The following is a 25,691-nucleotide window of genomic DNA, read 5'->3' on the forward strand; positions in this document are numbered from 1 at the left end:
GATATGTTGACTGGGACTTTGGTGACAGACCTGGTATATCAGGTGGCGAAATCCCCAAAGCCTTTGGGATGGCTACCCCTTTTGTAATCCCACCTCTGGTCAGGCAGTTTGAGAACAAGAACACCTTATGTGGAGCCCAATGGCCTAAAGGGAAAAAGGCTGTCCGTCCATTCCAGGGCTAGGCTCTGGTCCCCTGTGATTGCTTCTGTTAGTTGCCTGTTGCTTAGTCCAGAGGCAGAATGGATTTCACAGAATTATAGAGTCATAAATTTGGAAGGGGTGTGATCTCACAGAAAGAAAACCTGGGCACAGGTTGGGGGATGACCCAGTTGGAGTCACTGGTCTCCTAACTCCCAGACCAGAGGTGGCTCAACTGCACTTCATCTTCCCAAAGATATGTTGGCTTCGGATGCACACGCCTGCTGGGAAGTGGCCAGCAGGGAAAGTGTGCCTTTTTTATGAAGACCACAGGAAGCCAGCCCCCCCTGTATCCAGATGGCTTATGCATCCTCAGCCTTCCCAGGGCACTGAGGATTTTCCCCACCTTTTTTGGTCTGGTGGCTGGAAGAGAACCAGTGTACGGATGACAGTTAGGAAGGTGGTGTTGTCTTGGTTAGTAGCTGATGGATTTTTTCCCTTGTTTTTGGCACAGTGCTCAAATGTCGGGAGCTGGCCAACATTTACAGCAGACTGGGGGTCCAGTTGGCTGTGTGCAATGGTAGTGACCCACCATTCAAGGGAGCCTGGGGGTGGGGGGAGGAACTGTGCAGTGAAGTGGAAAGGGCACTGGCTGTGGAGTCTAGAAGCCCCACTTTGTCACCTACCAGCTAGGGCACCTTGGTTTCCCCATCTTCAAATGAGGTAACAATGTCCATCATCTCTCCCAGCCCTGGCAGCACAGAAGCCTCTGAAACAAAGACAAGGTTAACTAAGGCAGGGATGGAAGAGAGGCCAGCTTCCAAAGGTGGGAAGAGAGAGAAGAACGCAAAACAAAAACCAGCCAGCCATAGAATATGATCATGGTCCTAGAAGGAAGTGGTTTAGAGTGTTCCAGATCTCAGGCTGTGTTTGGGGTTTGATGAAGGATTGAGGCCTGAGCAGAGTTGTAGAATGAAAAGGGCAGGGGAAGCAGAACTCACAGGGCTGTGAATTAGGAAAAAAGCCTTTGTTCTCAAGTCAAAAAAAAAAAAACTTAATCTATCATTGCACAATGGTATAGCTGTGCTCTGGGGAGGGCAGCAGCCATGCCTGTGAGCACATCTGCACCTGCCGGAGGACCAGGTATACATGAGGCTGCCACATGTGCATCCCATGCTGCCCCCTCCACCCTTGCAACGAGGCAGCTGTGTCCAGTTGGTGCCTTTTAGTCAGGGGAACTGAGACTCTGAGAGTGGGATGGGGAAGAGACAAGATCTTGAACATGCCAAGGGCATGCTTGGGGCAGAAACTGGTTGCCTGCACTTTTGTGCTGTGTGTCACTTTTCCCAAGCATGCATGGCCTTGTGTGCCCCTGTGTACTCTGCTTCAGATCTCATCTAGGAGGCCCAGAATCTCCACACCTGCCCACGCAGTCTCCTGTGGCCATTGTGTGATGGAGGACACACCTTGGCCCCCTTGTGCAGGGCAGAATCCGAATCCCCACATACGACAGTCCTGAGAATGCAGGAGGTTGAGGGGAGCAGTAGATCTAAGAACCCCACATGCCGGAGGCTCGCCAAGGTTGTCTTGATGCCTGCTCAGACCCTCGGGATATGAGCATATTGGATTTCTATATTAGACTAAATTCCCGTTTGATTAACTAGAAGGGAGACCTGGGGCGTCTGGTGCTTGACTGGCCAGTGTCTGGACGATCCCACAGGGCTTTGGAGAACAGATTGGAGACTTTTCAAGCCACCTGTGAGAGGGATGTCATATGGCAGAGAATGTGGCATGTGTGCCTCACTACAGAGCTGCACTCATTGTCGCAGTGGCTTGCTCAGAGTCAGGGAAGTGAGATCTAGTTTCCCATGTCCACAGAATTCTTTCATTCAACCACCTTCCTATTCCTGGGCTCACTATCGTCCTAACACAGTTGATCTAGGGCTTCAGCATCGTCTTTACAGAGACACGGAGCTCTTTTTCTGAATAGAAAGCGATAAAGACTAGTTTACTATCAAAGGAATGCAGGAGACTGTGCATTGTCACCACTGTCTCATTCTATCATTTTGCAATTTAATGATTTTTACAGTTGGTTCTGAAATGCGTTACACACTGCAGAAACTTTCTCTCAGAGGGAAAAGGGAGATTTGCCATGGCAAAGGACAAATCATATGCTGTGTAAACCTTAAAATACTGTACACAGGAGCTAAATTTTCAGGCTTTAAAATTTCCAGATGAATTCAATTAAAAGTAATCACCACGCACCCTATACATTCCTTTCTTCAAATGCTGGAATAAGTATTAATATGTATGGTAACCCAAGGAGGCTCACAGAAAGTTACAGAGAGTAACACTATATGCCTGTCTAGAAATTGCACGCAGTATGTGCAAGGCCCTGGTCTGTTTTTACACTCAAATGTGAAAGGGGAAAAGGACACCGCAGCTTGTTATTTCACCTGAGCACGTCGGCTGATGGGGATGTGGTCTGACGTCTTTGTTGTGAGACTTTTGTGCTGCACTTGCCGCCTGCCCCACTTCACAGGTCAGCGGCAGACGCACTGATGCTGTGCTGCTTTTGTGCTGGGGGTGAGGAGGAAAGCAGCATGTAGAAGCTAGAGCATGGGCAAGCCATTGTGCATTAATAGAACACTTTTATTTATGGAACTGTGTCCCCACATAGGAAGAGTCTGGCCCAATTAGCCAAGGCACCCTTTTGATGGCACACATCCTCTTTAAAATCCAACTCGCAGCTACAAGGCTTACCACATCCTGCATGTGTTGTCTTTCCAGTTTCACATTAGAATATGATGTTGAAAGTGAGCTGCTTTGTATCTAAGTGAATACATCTAGTTTGAAGCTATAAGTTCAATCACGTACAAGCAACTCCAAGATACTGGCCAAGACTTCTGAGAGGCTGGGTACAGTGGCACACACCTGTAGTCCCAGCACTTTGGAAAGCTGAGGTGGGAGGATCACTTGAAGACAGGAGTTCAAGATCAGCCAGGGTAAGAAATTGAGACCGCTCTACAAAAATAAAAAATAAAAAAATTAGCTGGGCCTGGTGGCGCATGCCTGTGGTTCCAGCTACTCAGGAGGCTGAGGCAGGAGGATCGCTTGGGCCCAGGAGGTCGAGGCTTCAGTGAGCTATGATTGCATCACTGCACTCCAGCGTGGGTGACAGCAATACCCTGTCTCTAGAAACAAACAAACAACAGACTTCTGAGGCCACAGGTGGATGCATTTTCCTGCCAAAAGCACCCAGCTTGTAGAGATTTGAGTGACCCAGTGACTTCCTTGTTCCAGTGCTGGTGGTGGCTTTTTGACTGGGACAGCAGACTGAGGACAGTGATCATGGAGTTCCTGACAAGTGTGAGACCGCGTGTTGTGAGGATACTTTGCCTGTTAAATGTATTGGAGCCTGGGGAGAATGGGGTGTTAAGCCATGGCCGTCTTTTCCCATGGAGCGGTGAGCACCCATCACCTCCAAGCCCAGAGAGACCAAGCGAGAAAGTGGGAGAGGAAAGTGTATCGAACAAGCCCTTTCTCCCTCAGGTCTCAAGTTCTTCCCTGACCCTAACTTGTTCATACACTCTAGAGTGGGGTGCTGGCTTTGTTTTCTCCCCACGCCCTGGTTTTTGATGCTGGACTCAATCCATTTAATAGAGTGTCAGAAGGTAACATGATGAGGAATCCCTGGGAGCTTATTATCTTAACAGAAGTGCACCACGGGAGGGTGCAGCACCTCTAGAGGGACTCAATCAGTTCCCAGAGGATCTGCCTCCTGGGGAGACCTGCAAGGTCCAGGGAGGCTGGGGTGGTGGCTGAGTCCCAGGAAATGCAGTGTCCATTTTGAGGCAGAATGAAGAAGTTTGAAGAAGGTAAGATGCAGACCTCAGTTCGAGCCCTGCATTGACTTTTACAAGCTCTGCCCTTTGTGACTCGGTTTCTTCAACTATCAAATGGGGCTAATAATCCCCCTTTCACAAGACTGAGTGAGAATCTAGTGTGGCAAGGTTTATAAAAGCTCTTTGTGTGAGGTTCATTATTACTGAAGGGTAATTAAAACTGGGTTCTAATTTGCTGGTTCCCAGCAACTTTACGGAAAAAAGAATGGCATGAGACTGGGGGGAAGCGCATAAGGTCTCCACAGGCACAGGCATCTTTCTTCTGACGTTTGTAGCCTCGGGCTGGTTTCATTCTGCAGCAGCCTGCCTCGCTCTCTGAGTGATGTGCTCTGCCAGAAGCTCTGTGCTCCTGGCCACGAGGCTGACTCATCCCACTGCTGTTCCTAATCGTGCCTGTCATATATGTCTAGGTTGGGGATTGGGGATACAGACAAAGGGAAGGATAGGTCATAATGAACGACCCGGGGAATAGGCGATGGTTGGGTACTGACAAGTTCCAAGTTGGGGCCCCAAGTTGGCAAGGGGTGATACTGGTTTCTGCAGAAAGAAACAGACTTATTGTCCTAAGGTTGATAGCAAAGGCTTGTGTGAATGTTCGGTTCCATAGTCTGATAACCACACAGAGTTTGGGTACATTTGTGTTTCGAGATTTATATTTTGCGTTGAGTTTGTGATTTATGGCTAAATATAAGGTCCTCTTGCATTATTCAGTAGGAAAAGATATATAAGAAAAATTGAAGAGCTCTGTCATTCTGAGACATGGGTAAATAATTCCCAAATAAATAAAGTTGATGTGGGTGAGCAATTTTTATGGGGTAGACATTTCTTTTTGTGCTGTTACCTGGTATATTAAGTTGCACTCCCCTCAACCTCAATATCTTCCAAGAAGGAATTCATTAAATAGAAGTGATTCCACATCTAAAATCAAAATACTGTGGAGTTAATACTGTGGAGATGGTATAAAAGATTGTCTTCAATCAAACATTAAGTGAAAAAAAATTGCAGAACAGTGTATATAATATTTAAAGTATATAAAATATACATATATGGTATATGAAATATCTTAGTTTTAGAAAAAAGTATGCATAAAAAATCCTGGTAAAACATATATTAAATCATTAGTAGATCTTTCCAGAGGATTTTAAGCTTGCAGAGACTTTTCCTTTATAGATTTCTTTATTTTAAAAAGAGTTTGTGGATTTACAATTTTGGTCTAAACATCTCTCTATATTTTTGAATGGTTTTGCAAATACTTTCAGTGTAAATGCTAGAAATCAAATTGCTAAGTCAAAGGGTATGCATATCTAAAATTTTGAGAGATACTGACAAATTTTCCTCTAGGAAGGCTACACCCATTTTATTTTTAGCATCAACTTCTGAGGCTGTGTTTCACCAGCCCTCACCTACAGTGGGTGTTAACAGTGCGTGATCATATGATAGGCAAAGAAAAAAGATATCTTCTTTTTGTTTATATTTCTTTGATTATTAGATCAAAGAAATATAAAGATCATTTGCATTGCTGTAAAGGAGTACACAAGCCTGGGTAATTTACAAAGAAAAGAGGTTTATTTGGCTTACAGTTCTGCAGGCTGTACGAGCATGGACCTTGTTTATATTTCTTTGATTATTAGATCAAAGAAATATAAACAAGGAGGATGGCTGTTTGAGAACTGTAAATTTTATCAAATGTAGAGTCTGCAAATTTATCTTATCCCTTCTTTTCTTTGTCAGGGAGAAAGGTCAGTTTTGCATTCCAGGCCGTGCCCAAGAGCAAATACTGTCTATTCCAGTGTGAGGTGATTAGGGAGGTGGGAAGTCCTAGCAGGAACATTTGAGTGTTCAATGTCTATGTGAGGCGGCTGATGGGCTGAGTCACAGGGGGTGGGTGGTGGGGACATGCGGGCTACTGCCTCCACCCCTGCGAATACAAACAAGGTTTAAATGACTGCTGATAGAAGCAGCACTTCAGAGGGGGTGGTTAACAGCTCGGGCACACGCAGATCCAGTTCAAATGGCAATTCTATTGCTTATTAGCTGTGTGCCTTTGGTTGAGTTCCTGAACTGCTCTAAGCCTTAGTTTTCCCATATGTAAAATGGGCTTAATAACGGTACCTTCCATGTAGTATTGTCATGAAGATAAAATAAAATAACCCAGGTCAAAATATTATACAATACCTGGAACATAAAGAATAAGAAGTCAGTAAATAGCAGGCATTTGTTATGATTTGATTATTTTGGTAGCCCAATCGATGGCTATCAAAATTATCAGTATTAATTCATTCATTTATTTGCACATTCTTTGAGTACTTGCTACGTTTTTGGCAGAGAAGTGTAAAAGACAGTCTCTAACATCAGAGAGCATCCAGGCTAGTAGTGGACAAAAAAAATAAACAAGTCATTACAATATGGATGCATAATTTTGAAAGGCAAAGGTTGCACAGGGCATTGTGGGGGCATGGTGCATGGGAAAACCAGGTAGCCATGGAAGACTTGCTTGGGAGACAGTTCTCTATGGGTCTCTTGTTTCTGCTCATTTTATAAGCAAAGGCACTTCTTAGTCCATTTGCATTGCTATAAAGTAGTACACAAGCCTGGGTAATTTACAAAGAAAAGAGGTTTATTTGGCTTGCCGTTCTGCAGGCTGTACTAGCATGGCACCAGTGTCTGCACCTGGTGACGGCTTCGGAAAGCCCCCACTCATGGCAGAAGATGAAGGTGAGCAGGCATCACATTGTGAGAGGAAGTGGGGGGAGGGAGGAGAGAGAGAGAGAGAGATAGAGAGAGAGAGAGAGGAGAGGTGCCAGGCTTTTTTCTGTTTTTTGTTTTTGTAGAGACAGTGTCTCACTATATTGCCCAAGCTGGTTTTGAACTCCTGGCCCCAAGAGATCCTCCCACCTCGGCCTCCCAAAGTGCTGAGACTATAGGCATGAGCCACTATGTCCAGCCTCTTTTTAACAATCAGAACACATGGGAACTAATAGAGCGAGAACAGCACCAAGCCACTCATAAGGGATCTGCCCCCATGACCCAGCTACCTTCTGCTAGGTCCCACCTCCAACACTAGAGATCAAATTTCAACATGAGATTTAAAGAGGACAAATATCCAAACTATATCTGACACTAATTGATCTCTTGTTCCAAGCCATCTTTTCTAGGCAGTGGCCTTGAAAAACAGAGCTAGCTCTCCCTTCTTGGCAGAGGGCAGGTTTGCTTGCAGTCCATTATCAAAGGTTTGGGTTCTCTGAGCTTGAGATCCCTTAGGTGTGATGTAAACCCAATGCATGTGTAGCATCCATCTGGACCCCTCCATGTGGCAGTGTGGAACCTGCAGGCAAGGAGAACTGATACAGACAAGAGGCTTATGCTTTTTCTGTGTTGCTGAAATAAAGTTCTTTGTCTCTGACCCAAAAGTCTCATGTCTTCTGCTAGCAGCCATGAAACTGTGGCAGGAACATGTATCATCTTGCAAGTAGAATAGAACCTTAGACCCTTCACATTTCTTGACAGGCTCCCTGGAAGAGGTGGCAGTTGAGCTGTATTTTGAATGATGTCTAGGAATTCTCAGTTGTGGGGAAGAAGGGTATTCCATGAAGAAGTATTTCTTGTTCAAAGTCAAGGAGGCATGTGGAAATAAGAATATGTTGGAGGAACACTAAACAATTTAGAATGCCAGAGCTGGAGATGTGCTTGGGGGAGCAGCAGGTGAAGCTGGGGAGAGACAGGGATGAGATCAGGCAGGCCTTTGAGAGCCATGCCAAGGAGTTAGGAATACATGCTGAGTTAGGAACATATCCTGCATCTGCAGTGCTTTACCATGTCCTGTGCTGTATACTGTAATGAGACTTCATGCAATCCCTAGAGGAAAGAGCCAGGAAGATGTGGTTTGGAAGACAGACATTAGTGGGGATGGGGCTTTGCTTAATCCTGCTGAAGCTGAAGGCCTGAGCCCCTTTGGGCTGCAAAGCCTGTACCCTGCAAAAAGCCTGGCTTCTGGCCTTGAAATCTGGAAACTGTTACTTAGAAATGGAGCACTCTGCTTTTTATTGGTGCCAGTAGACAGGACAGATAAGTGACAGTAACCTAATGAAATCTCATTAGGTTGATGGTGCCGGCTGCAGAACAAGCTGATTTATGTGGTCTCTGAGTAGCCTGGGCATGTCAGGGGCCCAACAGCTCCTCCATGCAGGTGTGTGGCTGTCCACTGCTCTCAGGACCTGGGGATCGTTCCAGACAAGCCTGGATAACTTTCACCATAGGGTCTTTGTATCCTGGCTGCCAAATTTGTGGCCCTGTCCTTTACCTGTTGGCATCATTCCAAAAAACTCATTGAGTCCATTTTGTTTTGTTTTTAAAATAACATCAAGGGCTACAACATGTCCCAGTATTCCCTTATTTAGTCAGGCGCTGTGCCTTCACACGATCCACATGACAATGATACAAGGCAGACACCCAGTTGACCCCATTTTACAGATGAAGTAACGGTGGCTCAGAGAAAATTATAAAACAGAACTTGTAGGTGGCTGAGCCAGTACTAAAAAAGAGAAATAAAATGAAACACTTAGGTCTTGTGGATTCCAAAACTTCCAAGACTCATGTTCTTAATGGAACATACAAAAATTGTGATAAAATGTATATAATATAAAATACCATCTTAACAATGTTTACACATATAATTCAGCAGGGTTAATTATACTGGAGAAAAGAATTCTCCAGAATTCTTCTCATCTTGCAAATCAGAGATGCTATACCCATTAAACAATGCCCCCCTCCTCCAATCCCCTGGCAACCTCCATTCTTCTTTCTGTCTGTATGATTCTGACCACTCAAAGTACCTCATATGAGTGGAATCATACTGTATTTGTATTTTTGTGACTGGTGAATTTCTCTTAGTATAATGTCCTCAGGGTTCATCCATGTTGTAGCAGGTATCAGAATCTCATTCCTTTTTAAGGCTGAATGATAATACATGGTGTGTGTATATACATAGATATATTCATATATTCATACCATGTTTTGTTTCTCCATTCATTTGTCAATGCACCCTTGGGTTGCTTCCACCTTTTGGCTGTTGTGAATAATGCTGCTATGAACACAGGTATGCAAATATCTCTTTGATATTCTTTCATATCAAATGCTTTCAATTCTTTTGGATATATACCCAGAAGTGGAATTGCTAGATCATAAGGTCATTCTACTTTTAATGTTCTGAGGAAACACCATACTGTTTTCCATAGTGGCTGCGCCATTTTGCATTCCCACCAGCAGGGCACAAGGTAGAAGTTTTTTTTTCAACCTTTCAGTCTTCATGACTGTAGGCACTAGAGGACATAAGTGCCCAATGTGAGCTGAAGGACTGTCTCAAAATTTCTGGCCCCTGCTGTCCTTGGATAAGGCAGTGCCTTCTCCAACTCTGTTTCCAGCAGTTGCCTCTGCAGCGTGGCAACCATAGTCTCAGGGAGTGTTTTTAAAGCTTAACTGATGCCACTGACCTGAGTTTCTCACCCCTCACCCTGGTCTGTAGCCAACATGCTGAAAACTTCCCCTAGGCCTGGGCGTATGCAGGCTCAGACTACATCTTGGAGATTGTGGGGATCCAGAGATGTGATTTCCTTGACTATTCAGGAATTAACACCCACTCCACACCCTCCTTTATGAGCCCCACCCTTACCCCCTCCATGGTGTCCTCAAAGACTCCCCAGAGGCATGAGGGGCCTCCCACTTCCCTGTAAAGGGGCTCCAGACTCCCAAGAGGTCCTACTGGGGACTCAGGCCTCCAAGGAGGTTTTGTGGTGATGATGGTTGTTTATCAATTCCCACCTGTGGTAGTGAGGGCTTCCTGGGAGGTAGGCCAGGAGACAGTGCCAACAGAGGCCCCAGTCACGCCGTCTCCTCTTCCAGGGTCAGAGCCCGGAGCAGTGGAAGGGAAGTGGGTCGGGATGGGAAGTGGGGAATGCAGAAGGACATGTTTGATGCTCCCAGGGAATTCACAGTCATGCCCCCAAATCTAACAAATGAGCTGGTCTCTCAAATCAGGCAGGAAACCTCTACTCTTGGTCACATCCCCAGCAGACTGTGGGAAAAATAACGGATGGAGATTGAGTCATCTAAATGTTTGCTCAGATCTCATTGCTCTGTCTACTGTCAGTTTCATTTTTCACCTCCACCTCCTGGAAGAGAAAGAATAAACAAGATATTTGGGTACGTTTTAGGGGAGCATAGTGGTAGAATTTGGAATCCAAACTGCTGCCAGTTGAAATCCCTGCTTCTAGGGCAACTTCCCTCATGGCTCTGAGCATTGGTTCCTGCTCTGTGAAAAGAGGATTTAATGACTGCCCGAGGAGGGTATTTTACAAGTAGGAGGCCATGTCTGGAAAATGGTGTTTAATAGATGTTGAATAAGTGTAAATTCTCCTTTCTGGCCTAATTTCCTGGACCCCTTGTGGCAGGAAGCAGTAGTTTACTGAATATGAGTGTGATAAATCAGTAAATATGTTTATTTTGTTGTAAGGTTGCTGTTGCTTTGCAAGAGTAACTGAGAAGGCTTCTGAAACATGATGGTGGCTAAGGTGCTAGACCAAACAGATGAAACAGCTATTTGTGTAAAGACAGGCCTCATGCCAAAGATAAAGTAAAATAGTATTTCACTGAGTCACACAATTATAAATGGTAGAATTCACAGGGTCCCCTGAACTCCTCTGAACCAGGAAAGAACACATGTGGCCCATCCACTGCCATACCCCACCTCCGGGCACATGGCAGACATTGCTAATCAGTTGCTAATCAGTTGCTAATCAGTTGTTTCCTTATGAGCCCAGATAGTCACAGCACTTGAGGCAGCACCACACTTCAAGCAGCAACTGACAGTTGGGAAAGGACTATCCTTGAAACCTGTGTTCCACCCCTGCTTCAGACCAAACCTCCTATTTTACAGATGAGAAATCAGAGATGGGGGGGATATAATTTTCTCCAAATCATGCAGCCATCAGATCTGGAACCTTATTTCCAGTTCAGTTCAGTTTTTAGTGCATGGTGGACCTGGAATTTCCTTTTTCAGGAAGCAGGGTCTTGGTGCCCTTGTTTTTGTCATATCTCAAAAAATTAATAATTGAGAGGATGGGCCACCTAATGCTGAGAAAGATGGTGAAGACCAGCTGGGAAAGGGTGTTCTCAGGCCCAGGGGAAAAATTTAGAAGTTCATAAAGAATTGTCTGAAGGCTGAACTCTGGGAAGGCAGGGATTTCACCTGTCGTGTGCCACCTCTGTATCCCTGTGTCTGTGCTGGACATGGATAGGGGTTGAGTAGTTGAATACATACTTAGTAGATGAAAGCTGTGTGACCTAGGTGCACATTGGGGACTAGAAACAGAAGTAAAAGTCCTTGAAGGTAAGATTCTGTAGAGAGCTGTAAGTATGTAAATGAGTCTGATTTGTTTAAAAAATGAACCTCTGTTTTTCTTGCGATTGTTCATTCATCTACATTATTGGACACCTACTGTTTGCTGGGCTGTATACCCAGTGTTTTACGTGTTTTCTAATTCTTAAAACACTACGAAGTAGATATAATATGATTTTATAGATGAGGACACTGGAGTTTAAAGAAGTTAAATTCCAGAAGTCATGGCAGATGGTAAAATGGTAGAACTGGAATATGAACCCAGTTGTAAATTTTGGCCATTTCAATGAAAAGATATATTTTTGATAAAGTCATGGTGGTTTGCAGCCATAATGTTGGGTTGTTTTGATCCCCAGCCTTCCATTCCCGGGTTACAGCTTGTGTCATTAATATCAAGAGTCATTGAGCCCCTCCCCCTTCCAAAGGCCTCAGATGGAAAACCAGCATCACAAAAGGACAACTGTATGGTTTTCCCCTCCCAGGGATGGCAGAGCCCCTTGGGCTCAGGGGAGAAGATATCAGTGGAAGATGGTTAGGAAACTGTGGAATCTCACACCCACTTTCTTTCGTTCTCACCACCGATGGGGTGTCAGACTTGCTGCTGCTGAAAAGGAACATTCTAAACCAGTAGAGGGGCATTTTAAGTGGGTGGCATGCTCCCGTGTCTGAAGAGGTTGGCCATTGACACATTTCAGTGATGCGATGTGGAAAATACAGCCACAGGGAAAACAGCCTGAATTTTCCATAGTCTCATAATTCAGGGCCTCCCCGAAAGGAGACAGGAACAAAAGAGTAGTGGCTAAGATAGAAAAACACCCTGGCTTGAAGATGGCAGAGGGGCCTGCCCTCCAGGCCCAGGGGTCCCCGGGTGGCTGGGGTGGGCAGAGGCCAGCAGATTCCATCCTTCTCTTGCCTGGCAAGCAGAAGAACTTAGGCTCAGCCCCATGTGCAGGAGATTCCTAGCAGCCTTTGCTTTTTCCATTGTTTCCAGGGTCCTCCTTTTTTGATTAAATCTATGGGGACCTCCTTCCCCAGAGAGAACATACATCCTGTAGCAGAAAGTTCAAATCAAAGGCCAGAAGTCATACTCAGTGCCTGCCTTGTGCAGAGCTGCTCTCCTCTCCCCGCACCCCCATGGGTTTGCTGGGATTTGGAAGGTGAGAGGAAGGAAAGAGAACAAACATTCATTAAGCACATACACAGATGCTGTGTGACCATTTCTTATGAGCTACTTTCCTTCACTCTTACCAAACCCACCTACAACACGGTGTACTAGCCCTGAGTTAAAGATAAGGAGTGAAAAGCTCAGAGTGACTTGCCAAGGTCACCCATCTAGTCAGTGGCAGAGTTGGCATTTACAATTATTTCCAAATAAGTCTGTCTTACTCCAAAGCCTAGACTCCTTCTAGTGCACTGAACACTGCCTTGCAAAATGATCAGATGGTGGGAAGGTCACTAATAGTAATGGAATGTCTGGTACATGTCATGAAATGTGGTCATACTTATCACCCTTAATCTTTCTGACAACATAACTGGTTAGGTTTTATCATGCCCATTTTACAGATGAAGTTAAATGACTTACCCAGGCTTGCCCAGCAAGAACTGAGGAAGAGAGCTTGGGAGACCTCACTGTTGGGGGAGCGGGTCATTTTAGATCCTTTTGTCTGAGTCTTGGCTTGGAGAGCTGGGGCAGCCCTGGTGGTGTGGCTGGGCTCCTTGGTGCTGGAGCACAAAGGAATCTCCTAGCCCCAGCCAGAAGCACCAAAACCATTATGAGGATGGGCGGCTCCAGGGTGTCTGGGGCAGGAAACTTGGATGTGCCCAGACCACCTTCCCTAGACCATCTGCACATGGCCTCCTCCTTGGAGCTGAATCTTTCCGTGTTTCTTGCCATCCCACAAAAGTGAAGCAAAATTTGACGTGGCCTCTTGTGGGCAAAATGAGGTCAAAGCATATGTTTTTCCATCACTGAAACATATTGAAGTTTTCCCAGGCTCATTAGCATAAAAAATTCTGGGAGACCCCTTTCCGTCCTCACTGTGGAAGAACTTTGTGGGTAGTGTTGGGGGCAAAAGAAAGAATCATTCCTCAGGGTAGGGAAGAGGCTGGAAGGCAGGAGATTGGATGCTCCTTAGAGGCTCGGCGGGGAATGCCAGGCGCCGTCCCCCACCCAGCAGCCCTGCCAGGGGGCTGGGGAAGTGACTTTTTTTCTGCCCAGGGGAAAACAAACTGGTTTCTGTTTTGTTCTGCTTTAGATTTTCTTCACCTTTTCCTTCTTTTTTTCTTTTTAAGGAAATTGAGCAAATTCTTTGAGTTGTATTTGTAAAGAGGGCAATGGATCAGGGACACTGAAGCAGTGGTTCTTCATCTTGGGCATACAGCAGAATTATTTTCTTAATCTGGATACAACTCATGGGAAAAGTAATGTTTTTATTTTCACTTACTTTTAAATTAAATTGGGTACTTCCTTTAATCTGAAATGTGGACAACAAACCACAGTATTATTTGCAGTACTTCGTACCAATAGCAATCACAAATATTTTTATTTTCTCTTACTGTTGTTATACATATCTTAAAATAGCATTTATGCTCAGCACTTAGAGATGAAGAGAGTTGTCAGAGTTGCCGACAGGTCTTGCTATCCAGTGTGTTCATAAGAAGCCCATAAAATACTGTCTCTCAAAATATTCTGATAACTCGATTTCAACGCAACCATTTTTCTTTGTAATCCTGTATGTTTACCTTTATTCATCTAACTCTGTTATTCTGAGAACAGGAGAACAGGCTTCATCTAGGTGTTAAAGGGGTCCCTAGTACAAAAAAAGTTAAGACCCCTTATTTTAAAAAGGCCAGTGTCCACACTGGGGCCTCCTAGTGACTCCTAGTCACAGATACAGACATGGCCTAGAGGGCAGCAGGGAGGCTGTGGAAGGATCTGTCTGTTGCCTTCATTGGAGTGACATCCCCACCATGGTAGATAAGACTTAACCCTGAGGTTCCTCGAATCATGCCAGCCTCCCCATTCAGGTGGTTTGAATCCTAAAGACTATGAAGAGCCATTTTCAAGAAACTGAAGATTGAGAAGATTCTGATTACCAGCATTGTTGTATAGGCATTGGGTGGGGGGGTGGGGGCGGGGTCTGGAAAATGCTGGGCCTGGGCTCTGACTCAGATGTAGGAGTGCCCAGCTCATCCTGGGGCGTCTCCCAGATGGACCATTTGACACCAGTGTAGCCCAGATAGGGGCCTGCACCGACTCCTGCTGCCCACAACTGCAGCCAAGGCTGATCTTCGGTGGAGAAGGCCTCTGTCCCGTGGCCGCAGCTTGGCAGCCTGAACTGCTGTGTGAAGCATCCTCTGACTCCCTCCTCCCTCTGCAGCCTGTTTTACCCGTGGCATAGCTGGAGGACGCAGACATGACATCCAGTGGAGATTTGTAATATGTCAGGAGGGATTACAGGTCACAGCCCCCGGAACCTTGTTCTTCCTGAGAGATTTCACCTGCCTCACCGAAGGCTCCAGCCCTAAGCCTTTGGGATGGACAGAGAAAATACAAAATACCATGCAGTTTTTATCACCTCCCAGTTCTCTCAAGTCCATGTGCCTAGGGACTGTGTCTCAGAAGCACTGTCTCCTGAGGAACCAACTCTTGCATAGGGGCTATCTCCAAATGCTAAGAGTGTGGAGGGACTTGGCATATTTATTACTTTCTTCCCAAGGCAAAGGAAAACCAAATTTAAGAGACTGAGCTAGGCCAAGTCAGCCCACTGACTCATCTAAAAAGGGCAAACGAGAAACCAACTGAGTCAATCTGGAGAAACTCTATCCATCCCCAAGGACGGGGTAGTGTCCTGAATGTGATCAAAATGAGGCTGGGCAGTGAGGACACTCTCAGAGCCTGCTTGGCTTTTTGTGATTACTGAAAAACAGAAGCATGCGCTTCCACCCTGTCCCTGAATCCTGCCCAATTCCTAGCCCTCATCCCCTGCATCATTCCTTCCCTTGAATGAATGAAGGAATACCACAACCATTCCCTTGAACAGTCCCAGGCTTAGCTGGGTGCAGGTAAATCATGAGATTCACTCTAAACTTAATCCCATTAATTGCCATGTTTGAGAGAAAGGGGATTTCATTAGGGCCTCCAGAGGAGTTTTCTGAGGGAAGAGACACAAGCTCTGGCCACCCCAGGAGGCCCTGCATGGACCCTGCCCACCATGGTTGTGTCAGGACATCGTCCTCACTTGTGGCCCGAGGACTGGCCATGTCTCCCTGGCCCATGGAAGTGAGAAGGCCCAGAACTCTGTGGCCACGGCCAGGTGCTGCTACCCTCCACGGCTGAACATTATTAGCCTGGGGCAGATGTCAGCTCTGAGGGGTCCGCCAATTCTGGTGTGTCCCAAAAAGTGGCTGAGACTGGAGACTAGGAGATGCAGGATATGGATGAAGCGTGAGCCAGAGCGCTATTTGTACCCCGAAGCCAGAAAAGGAGGAAACGATGATGGAGATTTGTGGAGGTAGCTGAGTGTGTGGAGAGGCTGAGGTAGAGCAGGTGCCACCCTTCAGACAGTGCCACGTGGAAGGTGATGGGACATGTTTCTGCCAACTTGCCAACTCCTAGGAGACCTGACGTGTCACCCAGACCCTTTACCCAGCAGGGCCTGTCATCTCCCCTAGGAGGGCTTGTTACGATTCCCCAGATCTCTCTCCTCCAGCGTTTCTTTCAGGAGGGCTGTTCCCACGCCCCTGACACATGGTGATCAGGGAGCCCCCATGACTCCAACGGCCCTGGAGCGCCCACAACACTCCCCAGAGGCAGCTCCAGATGTCTGCTGTTCATTGCCCAGAACACTTATTTTTTAAAAGAGGCCCTCACCATGGACCTCCAGCATCACCAGGGGCAATGCTGGGAATGGGGGTGGTCCTTTCCTCAGAGACCAACCAGGACCATGGGGAGCACCTGCAGCAGCTGATCCAGAGACCAGGACATCCACAAGGACAGATATCTTATGAAAAGTCCTCGGGTTCATAGGAATGCTAGCTCTGCTGGGGGTAGGGGAGCTGCCTAGCCATGGATGATAATATCAAACCTGTTTGGTCGGGAGAGCAACCAAGAAGGTGCAGGGGTCCTAGCCAAGGCCAGGCAGGGTCAAAGTAGAGATGGAAAAGTTGCTGACATCAGTCACGGAGCTATAAAGTGGAGGCATAGAGAGAAGGCTAAGGCAGAGGGATATGAGACAGGCCTTTTTTCTCTAGATGGCTGTGTGTGATTGCTGAGGGCACAAACCCCACCATGATTATGCTTCTGGTTAGCCTCGCTGCAGGGGAGCAGCCCCACCCCCAGCCCCGTAGGCATTGGTGATACCTGCCAAGCCCTGAGATCATCACCTTCAAAGTGCCCAGCAGGAAGGCTGGCAAGGCAGAGGGTGAGTTTGGATGCACCGTGTTCTGGCATCTGTTACCCAAACTTAGTGGTATAAAACAACCATTTATTATGTTCCTGGATTCTGTGGGTTGGGAACTTGGACAGGTACCATGGGGATGGTTTGTCTCTGCTCCGTAATGCCTGAGACCTCTGACTTGAAGCCAGGGTACTCAATGACCAGCGCTGGAGCCATCTAGAGGCTCTTTTCACCCAAGCTCCTGGCTGTTGCCTGGGACCCTAGCCAGTGCTGTTGGCCTCCCCATGTAGCCTGGACTTCCTCACAACATGGTGGCTTGGTTCAAAGGGCAGGCACCTGACAAGGGAAAGAGCCAAATGGAGGCTATGTTGCCTCTTAGAACCCAGCCTTGAAGTTATGCAACATTACTTCCTCCACAGTTAGTTCATTAGAAGTGAGTCATTAGAGCCAAGTGCTCTGCTAGGATGAGGACAGTATGATTGAGGGGTGGGCATGCTGCCTTCCAGCCCCCTGCTATTTTCTGTTCTAGAAGCAATCCCTTGGTCAAAGAAGCTATGAGTGCTCTGTGTGGAGAAGAGGCCAGTGATTTCAGTGCAGGTCTTGGGGGCTTTAGGGACTGAGGCATTTCCCTCCTTGGGTTGCCTGGAGACACCAGTGACCAACCAGCCATGGGTCACCTGGACAGGGCCACCCCTCAGAGAGAAAAGCCAACTGTGGGCACTTACAGCCCTCCCATCTGAATCTTGCCTTTCCCAGTATGAGTCTTGGCATGTCTTATAACCACCTGTTGGTCCTTGAACCCTGAACTATTCCTCTCTTCATCACCCCAGCCCGGAGTACCCAACTGGGGTGGGTACTCAGGACTGGGGAGCACCCAGGAGAGAGGCGCTAGCTGCCCAGTGGGAGAGTCAGGGAAGGCTTCCTTGAGGAGGAGACATCTGTGCTGCTCCCTAAAGATTAATTGACAGATAAGGGCATTCTAAAAGCATGGGCCAAAAATCTGGGTCCTAGGGAGGTCAGAAAAATCAGGCTGGAAAACAGGTTGGGAGCTGACCAATAAGAGCTCTGTATACCATGCAGTTTGGACTCCAGGTCATGGTTGCTGGAGAAGGTGGAGAGACAGTCAGTTGTGAGGTAGAATGTGCTCAGGGTGACAGTCTTACAGGAACTCATGACCTTGGTCAGTTTTCGAGAGTCCAGAACCGGTACGCCCTGCAGATTCAGAGACCGGACCTGCTCAGCAATCTTGCTAACTAAATTCCGACCTCACTAATGTGTAAACCAAAAGCACAGGCTATTAATTTGCAGGGTTGAGGAGCATCTCTTTCCATGTGGGGACCCCCATCCAGGATGCTCCCTATGTGGTGTCAGGGTCCTGAGGGGCAAGTCTGGTTTTCTGTAGGTTGCTGGGTGAGTGAGAATTAGAGCCAAGGGAGCTTGAGATTGTTGAAGGGACGTCATGGGTTCCAGGGTGCCTGGTGCAGTCAGAGCAGAGAGCTGCCACGGAGCTCCAGGCCTCCCTCTCCCCCGGTCACTGGGACACACCTTTTGTTCACTCCCTCTCCCCTTGTCACATTCTTTGATGATGTCAGAATCACAGATGCGGGCTGACTGTTCCCAGGGCCTGGAAGGCGGGCTGTCTCCTCCGATTATGTGTTGACTGGATTTGTGCAACCCTCAGCCTTCTCCAGGGCCCCTCGGCTGGAGCAGCTTTCTGAACAATTATGATCAGGGACGTGCATAATCAAGTTTGTTTTAGGCGGATAACTGGAGCTGCAGAAAGGAGTCTGGTGGAGAGGGAGGCAGGCTGGTGGCTGGACGCTGGCCTCCTTGCTGCCACATTGTGCATAGGGTGAGGTATGACTTGGTGGGAGCATCTGTGAGGGTAGCAAAGGCCCTTCTCTGCCTGCAAGGAAACCCCAGGACAGTGAGCCCCAAACCACCAGAGTCCCTCCTCACCAACTTCCTGGCCTTAGCAGGAGCTGGGCAGGAATAGAGACTTCTCAGGAGGGTAGAGTTAGGAGTGAAGCCAGCTTCCTTTCTCTCTGGCACTCATCTCCTGGGATCTACATCCGTATTCAGTTCCTGAGAACCTGGTGAGAACTTGGCTACCCACCTGTGACCGGAAGCATTTCTCCCAGAGTCACGTGGGGGACTTCACACTGACCTGGGCTGGCTCTCTTGCACTGCATCCAGACACTGTAGGCCCTGCGGGGTTTGCAGCCTGGAGTTTGGAGCAGCTGAAAGGCCTGTGGGCCCTGAGCAGATACAGCAGCAGCTGTCAGGGGGCTGCTTCTGCCAAGGCTTCCCCGCCCAGCCTCCATTTCCTGACACAAGGGTAGGACAGTTGGAGCTCCCTGCGGGTTGAGGAACAGAGGCCAAGGCCCCTAAGTGGATGGGAAAAGTCAGGCTGGGGAGAGCCTGAGGCTCTCACTGTTGTGCTTCATGCCTTGCCTTGTGTCAGTGAACCTGTTCCCCACCTCTGTAGCTGCTCTTGTTACCGTGGGATACTCAGCCTGGCCATCTTTTTGGATCCCGGGCCCCATCTGCTGCCTGACCTAGCGGGAGAGCCAGCTGCTGCTTCACATCCCAGCTCCAGCACTCAATAGCTGTGTGACTTTGGCAAGTTACTCAGCCTTTCTGTACCTCAGTTTCCTCATCTGTAAAATAGAAAGGAATAATAACAGCCCTCTCTCAGTGGAGTGTTTTGGAGATCACATGAGTTAATGCTTAGGAGGCAGGACAGCTCTGGGAATAATATCTAGGAAGCAATATAAATATTGGCCATTATGGCTATGATTGTTTCATGACAATCCCTGTCATCACACACAATCCAGAGGCCTTTTCTCCAAGTACAGAAGCTGCACCTGAGCATGGTTGCTCACACCTGTAATCCCATCACTTTGGGAGGCCAAGGTGGGAGGATCACTTGAAGCAAGGAGTTCAAGGCCAGCTTGGGCAACATAGAGAGAGACCCCATCTCTACAAAAAAAAATTAAAAACAAAACCAAACAAAATGTTAAAAAAAAAAAGAGAAGAAGAAGAAAGAAGAAGGAAGAAGAAGAAGAAGAGGAAGGAGAGGAAGAAGAAGAAGAGGAAGAAGAAGAAGAGGAAGAAGAAGAGGAAGAGGAAGAAGAAGAGGAGAAGAAGAGGAAGAGGAAGAAGAAGAAGAAAAGCTGCACGTGCTCACAAAGCCCCTGAAGCACAGGCCAGAATCTGGGGTGGTGAGTGGGTAGGGGGAGGAAGGGCAGTGCTTCCCAGCCTCCTCCCTGGAGTGGGATCAGGAGCAGGCACCCTGATGTCCTTGTTGGCTTATCTTCATGGATGTCTTTGAGGCCACCTCTCTTTCTGTGGCCACCAGCCCCTCCTTCTCAACCTTCTCCTGCTCAAGGCCAACCCCACTTTCTCTCTTCCAAGAAATGCACCTGTTGAATCTTCACATTGATCGGATTGGCACATAAAATACAAGACACCCTATAGAATACTAAAATAAGTTTTGGTATTAGTGTGTCCCATGTAATAATTGAGGCATACTGTATGAAAATATTATTCATTGTTTATCTGAGATTCGACTATGGCTGGGCATCCTGTAATTTTATTTGCTAAATCTGACAAAATTTAGCTAAATAAAATTTATTTGCTAAATTTGGCTAAGTCTCCTTTAATCTGTCCAATAACCTCATGAGGTTCCCCACTTTGAGGCCCCTAAACAAAGAGGTCCCATGCAAGTGGAATAAGGAGCCATTGAGGAGGCAGCGGGTCTGGGAGACCTGGATGTGCTGCTGGACTTGTCAGTGCATTTGGGCCTGAAATGCCCATCAACCTCCTGATCTTCTGCATATGGAGTGCTAACTGTGAACTCGGTGTGTCTGGGGAAGAATAGACCCAGGCCAGGCTCAGTGCCTCCACCCACACAGCATGCCTTTGGATAGGTGGTGGGGGCTGTGCAGACCCTAAGTCCCCGGAGAAGTGTTGGGGGGAGTGGGTAGAGAGGGCTGTCCCCACGGCTGCCAACCCAGGCGGGATGACAGGCACTTGGATGAGTAGAGACAAGCCACTTCCTTTGGAGTTAAATATGCGTCTAACTTCTCCAGAGGAAATGCCACTCAGGCTGAAAGAATGTTGGGAGGCTCTGTGTGTGGAGGGCTGGCGCTCGGTGGCCTGGCAGCAGGACAAGATTCCTGGAGGAAGGAACAAGCTTTTCCAGGGACCGACAAAGAGAGAAGGCTCCCAGAGGAGCTCTGGAGGTGGGAGCTGTCTGTATATATTGGAAGGAGAAGAGGGAGGATAGGAAGAGAGAGAGAACTCCAGGACTATTTCCTGAATGAGCAAGGCGTGACAGGCACTAAAGGGTTAGGAGCAGTGTTCTCCATACCCTAGGGTGCCAAGCTCTGCTCGGGGGTGCATTTTCCTCTTTCCTGGGCTGTGTGACTTGGGGAAGAAAATTGGTGGGAGCAGCCCCAGGCGAGCCAGGCCTTTGCAGACATTGGCACTTTAGAATAATAATAGCTGGCACTGATGGGCTCCTGGCTCCTGCCTGGGTTTTTCCACAGGGCAGTCTCTGCAGCGGGTCAGGCTAGAGCCCCTCAGTGAGGTTTGGGGCCCCCACCCCCTGAGCTGGCTGAGAGTTTCCTGTGTAGCATCCAGGAAAGACTGGAGGCGCCCTGCTGTGTTCCAGACAAATGTGCATCTTACAGGCTCCTGCGACTGGCCTGGTTTTAAGGTCAAAAAAGGACTCTCAGGAATGGGGAAAGCCTGACTTGGGAATCCTGTAGGATAAAAGGGAAGCTGCCTGCTGCCCTTCCTCAGGGCACTGTTCCTAATCCTCCAGTCACCTTGTGCCAGGGCCAGCCTTGTGGACCCTGCCCTCCTGCAGCAGGCACAGCTGGCAGTGCTCCACCTCCCTGAGAGCTCCAGAGTTCCCTCCTGCCTCACACTGCCACCTCCTGCCCCCTGGCTGGGGCCCCGACCCAGCCCAACCACTCCCAGAGAGAGCTCCATAGAGCACCGGGTTGCAGTTGAGCAGAACTTGGCTTGAGTGCAGCTCTGCCACTTCTGATTTTGGCAAGTGACTTCATTGTACTGTCTCAGTTTCCTCATCTGTCAAATGGGGCTTCTCTTGTTTACTTCGGAAGACAGGATAGTGTGAGGATGAGCTGAGGTGATGGATGCTCAGGAGCCTAGCCCCCAGGGGTGATTGAATTGTGTCTATTTTTTCTTGTCCCTTGCAGTCTCCTTGTCCTTGTTGGTAGTTGGCCCATCCTGGGCCCTCTGTTGATTCCATTGCAACTGTCCTTCTTCTTGTCTTCCCCTCCAGAGCAGAGGGCTCTAGGATGAAGCAGGAAGTTGTGCTGTTGGTAATGGGAAGGGCACTGGCTCAAGTCTGATGTTCTGGGCCTTTTCAGTAGAAATGTATTCATTAACAAACAAGACCCATTGGCCCACACTTAAGCTCAGGATAGGCCATCCTTTGAGCTCCTGCCATGAGTAACTGCAAATAGAGATCCACTCTAGGGGTAGAGTGGGTGGAGGCCACTAAGCACTATTGCATCTGTTATCTCCTTTAATCTGTCCAGTAACTTCATGAGGTTCCCCACTTTACAGATAAGACCCAGAGAGACTCAATAATTAGGCCAAGATCACCTAGCTTGTAAGTGAATATGTATTAGAACCCAGGTGTGGGCGCAAAAGCCTGTCTCAGCCCTACATGGCCCCAGATGCACTTGTGCCATATGGTCTTGACTTATGACCCAGCAGTATGGCAAGTGCAGCGACAGAGCCTGTAGAGGGGAGTGTGGGGGCCCAGTGGGGGATGGAGAACTGTGCCTGGACTCTCCCAGTGTTGGCACTGCAAGTCCTGCATCCAAGGATACCCCTAGCCCTGGGTGAACCAGGACCTTGGCCACTTCATCCACACTGCTGGCTCTTTACCAGAGGACCGCCTCTGCTCAGGTGGGGGCCTGGGCCAAGCTGCCTCCCCACCCATGGGTTCTGGGAACAGCCGCACATCCAGAAGAGGATTATTTGTTTATCTCACAAATTCTACCATCTGTTCATCCTGGGAGCACTCAGGGCCTGGCATGACCACACCACCCTCAGGGTGCCAGGAAATGGTAATCCACAGATAACATGCCCCACCCAAACCTTCAGTGACTAGAATGTGTACGGGGCTGGGGTGCCAGAGCCTGGCTCAGCCAAGAGACCCTGTTCTGGTCCCTGTGGCTCAACATCCTTTGGAATGTACCAGCACCTCCCCACTGACCACCCCTCTGTCACCTTCTAGCAATAAGATGCTGAAGGCTTAGGAACAGAGCTGACTGTGTGTGGAAGATCCGAAACAGAGGAGATTGGGGCTGCTGGCTTGTATGGGGGGAAGGTGCATGTATTAGTTTGCTAGGGCTGCCATCACAAAGTACCCCAAACAGGACGACTTAACAGAAATCTATTCTGTCACGGTTCTGGAGGCTGGAAGTCTGAAATCAAGATGTCAACAGGATTGTTTCCTTCTGAGAGCCGTGAGGGAAGGATGTGTGCTCTTATGAATGTGTGTGTAAATCTGAGCTTTTCTTCCATCAACACCATTGGGCTCTAAGGCTCTATGACCAGTGGTTCATCTACTGGTCAGTTTGTTCTTCCTGTTATTCTTTTTTTTTTTTTCAAGATGGGGTCTTACTGTCTCACCCAGGTTGGAATGCAGTGGTGCGATCTTGGCTCACTGCAATCTCTGCCTCCCAGGCTCAAGCGATCCTCCCACCTCAGCCTCCCAAGTGGCTGGAATCACAGGTGCATGTCACCATGCCCAGCTAACTTTCTGTTATTCTTTTAGTGAATGGCAGCTGCGAGTCAAGCACATGCTGGGGGAATTAGAGTCAGAGACTGCTCCAGAACTCATGTTGAAATTCAATTTCCATTTTAACAGTATTAAGAGGTGAGACCTTTAAGGGGTATTTAGATCCTGAGGGCTCCACACTCATAAATGGATTAATGCCATTATTGTGGGTGTTGGTTTCTTATAAAAGGGCAAGTTTGGTCCCCTTTTCTCTTGCCCTTTCTTGTGGCCCTTTCACTTTCTGCCAGGGGATGATGTAGCAAGAAGGCCCTCACCAGATGCTGGCTCCTCAGTCTTGGACTTTGCAGCCTGCAGAACCATGAGCCAATAAATTTCTGTTCATTATAAATTACCCAGTCTCAGGTATTCTGCTATAGCAGCAAAAATGGACTAAGATGGTGACTGACCTCAAAGGATGGCTGTGAGGATCCGAGAGGCATACTATACTTAAAGCCTGAAAGATGTGCAGGCAACTGGTTGGCGCTTTCTAAACCTCACTCTTGTCCTCTCCTCCTGCACAGTGTGCAGAGCTCTGAGGACAAGTGCATCCTATTGGTGGAGGTCCTAGGCCTCCATTCTGCATGCAGTTGACCCTCACTTCTTGCCCTGAAGATGTTCTCTCCAGAGCCATGGGCTTGAGAGGAGCTTGGGGAAGGCCCTGGCCCTGGCCCTGGAGGCATCCATCCCCAGCAGCCTCTTCCTTTGGGCCTCCGGTGAACAAGAATGTCTGGGATTCCTGAGAAGTGTGGGAAATCCAAGTGCCCAGCCAGTATGAGGAATGAGATGCAGCATCAGAAGGGTCCCAAAGAAGCGGTGCCTCTGCGGGCCCCACGCAGACTCTGGGAAAGCCTCCAGGGACTCACTTGTTGTCCTCTCCCTCCTCCAAGTTTTGACTTCTGCTCTCTCAGAGCCTCTCTCATCTGATCAACTCTAAACTGGAAAATCGAAGACTCAGAATGGCTCCTTTGCCATTTTCCACTATTTCATGATAGTGTCGAAGCACCGGGGCTGCTTCCAGCCCGACATTCCTGCCAAATCTATGCCGTGTTCCCGGTCAGCCTTCGCTCCCGCCAGCTTCTGAGCTTTCTAAATATAGTTCCCGCCTCAGGACAACAAAGAAGCCATCCTCTGAATGACTGCATTCCCCACGGCCAGCTTCTGGGCTGTTTGTCAGATTTCCCCAGTAGGATGGGAGGGAGGAGTGGGGGCAAACAGGAGTGGCCAGGACTGGAGAGGAGCTGCTGAAGTCCATGCAGCAGGGTGCTGTCTTCCAGCCATACGACATTTGGGCCCAGACGCTCAGCGGCTATGGCCTTGACCATGAGTTCCTGCCTTCTGTCTCTGGGGATGCATGGGGCCCAGAGCCCTGTCCCGGGCAGGTGCTACCAAGTTGTGACTGAAGAAGAGGAGAGAAGAATGGTGATCTCCCCAGCAGGAAATGAAAAGTGTCTGTTGGCTCCAGTCCCGTCAAGCTGGGTGACCTCTCGGCAGATTCTATCCTTCAGTCTCAGTTTCCACATCTGCGAAGTAGGGATAAGGACTATGTCAAGGAGACTAGAGAGAAATTGTGCCAGGTGGCGGGCACTAGTGGTCCTATCTGGCCAGGGCTCTGTGCCTGCACGTGATGGATTGCAGGCATAGCCTTTGAAGTGCTTTTTGGTGTGCCTTTCACTTCAGGATGGAGTCCCTCTTCCGGTCCCAGGGCTAAGAGGTAGAGGCTCTGCAAGGTGCTCATTCCTTACTAAAACAAGACCCCAAGCCCAGAGCCCCCACCTTCCCTCCCAGGCCTCTTATTTCTGATCTCAGCTTCTCAGCCATCCAGAGCCCAGTTGGGTGCTGAGGCCCCTTTAACAAGCCCAGAGCCCCCGCCTTCCCTCCTAGGCCTCTTATTTCTGATTTCAGCTTCTCAGTGCTGAGGCCCCTTTAACACCTTGGCGCAAATGTGGACAGAACCCTTGAGCACAGCTAAGAGCAATTAGAATTATTGAAAAGAAAAAAACCTGGATTTCTCAGCTCGGGGCCTGGCT

General features: G+C 48.2%; 1 protein-coding gene across 4 annotated transcripts in view; it reads left to right on the forward strand.

The window, feature by feature from the left end:
- The window catches only part of DKK3 (dickkopf WNT signaling pathway inhibitor 3), a 74,073-nt gene that overhangs the window by 38,864 nt on the left and 9,518 nt on the right, over positions 1-25,691 (forward strand). The window lies entirely within an intron of this gene.

Source organism: Pongo pygmaeus, chromosome 9, assembly GCF_028885625.2.
Source record: "Pongo pygmaeus isolate AG05252 chromosome 9, NHGRI_mPonPyg2-v2.0_pri, whole genome shotgun sequence".
NCBI classification, from domain to species: domain Eukaryota; kingdom Metazoa; phylum Chordata; class Mammalia; order Primates; family Hominidae; genus Pongo; species Pongo pygmaeus.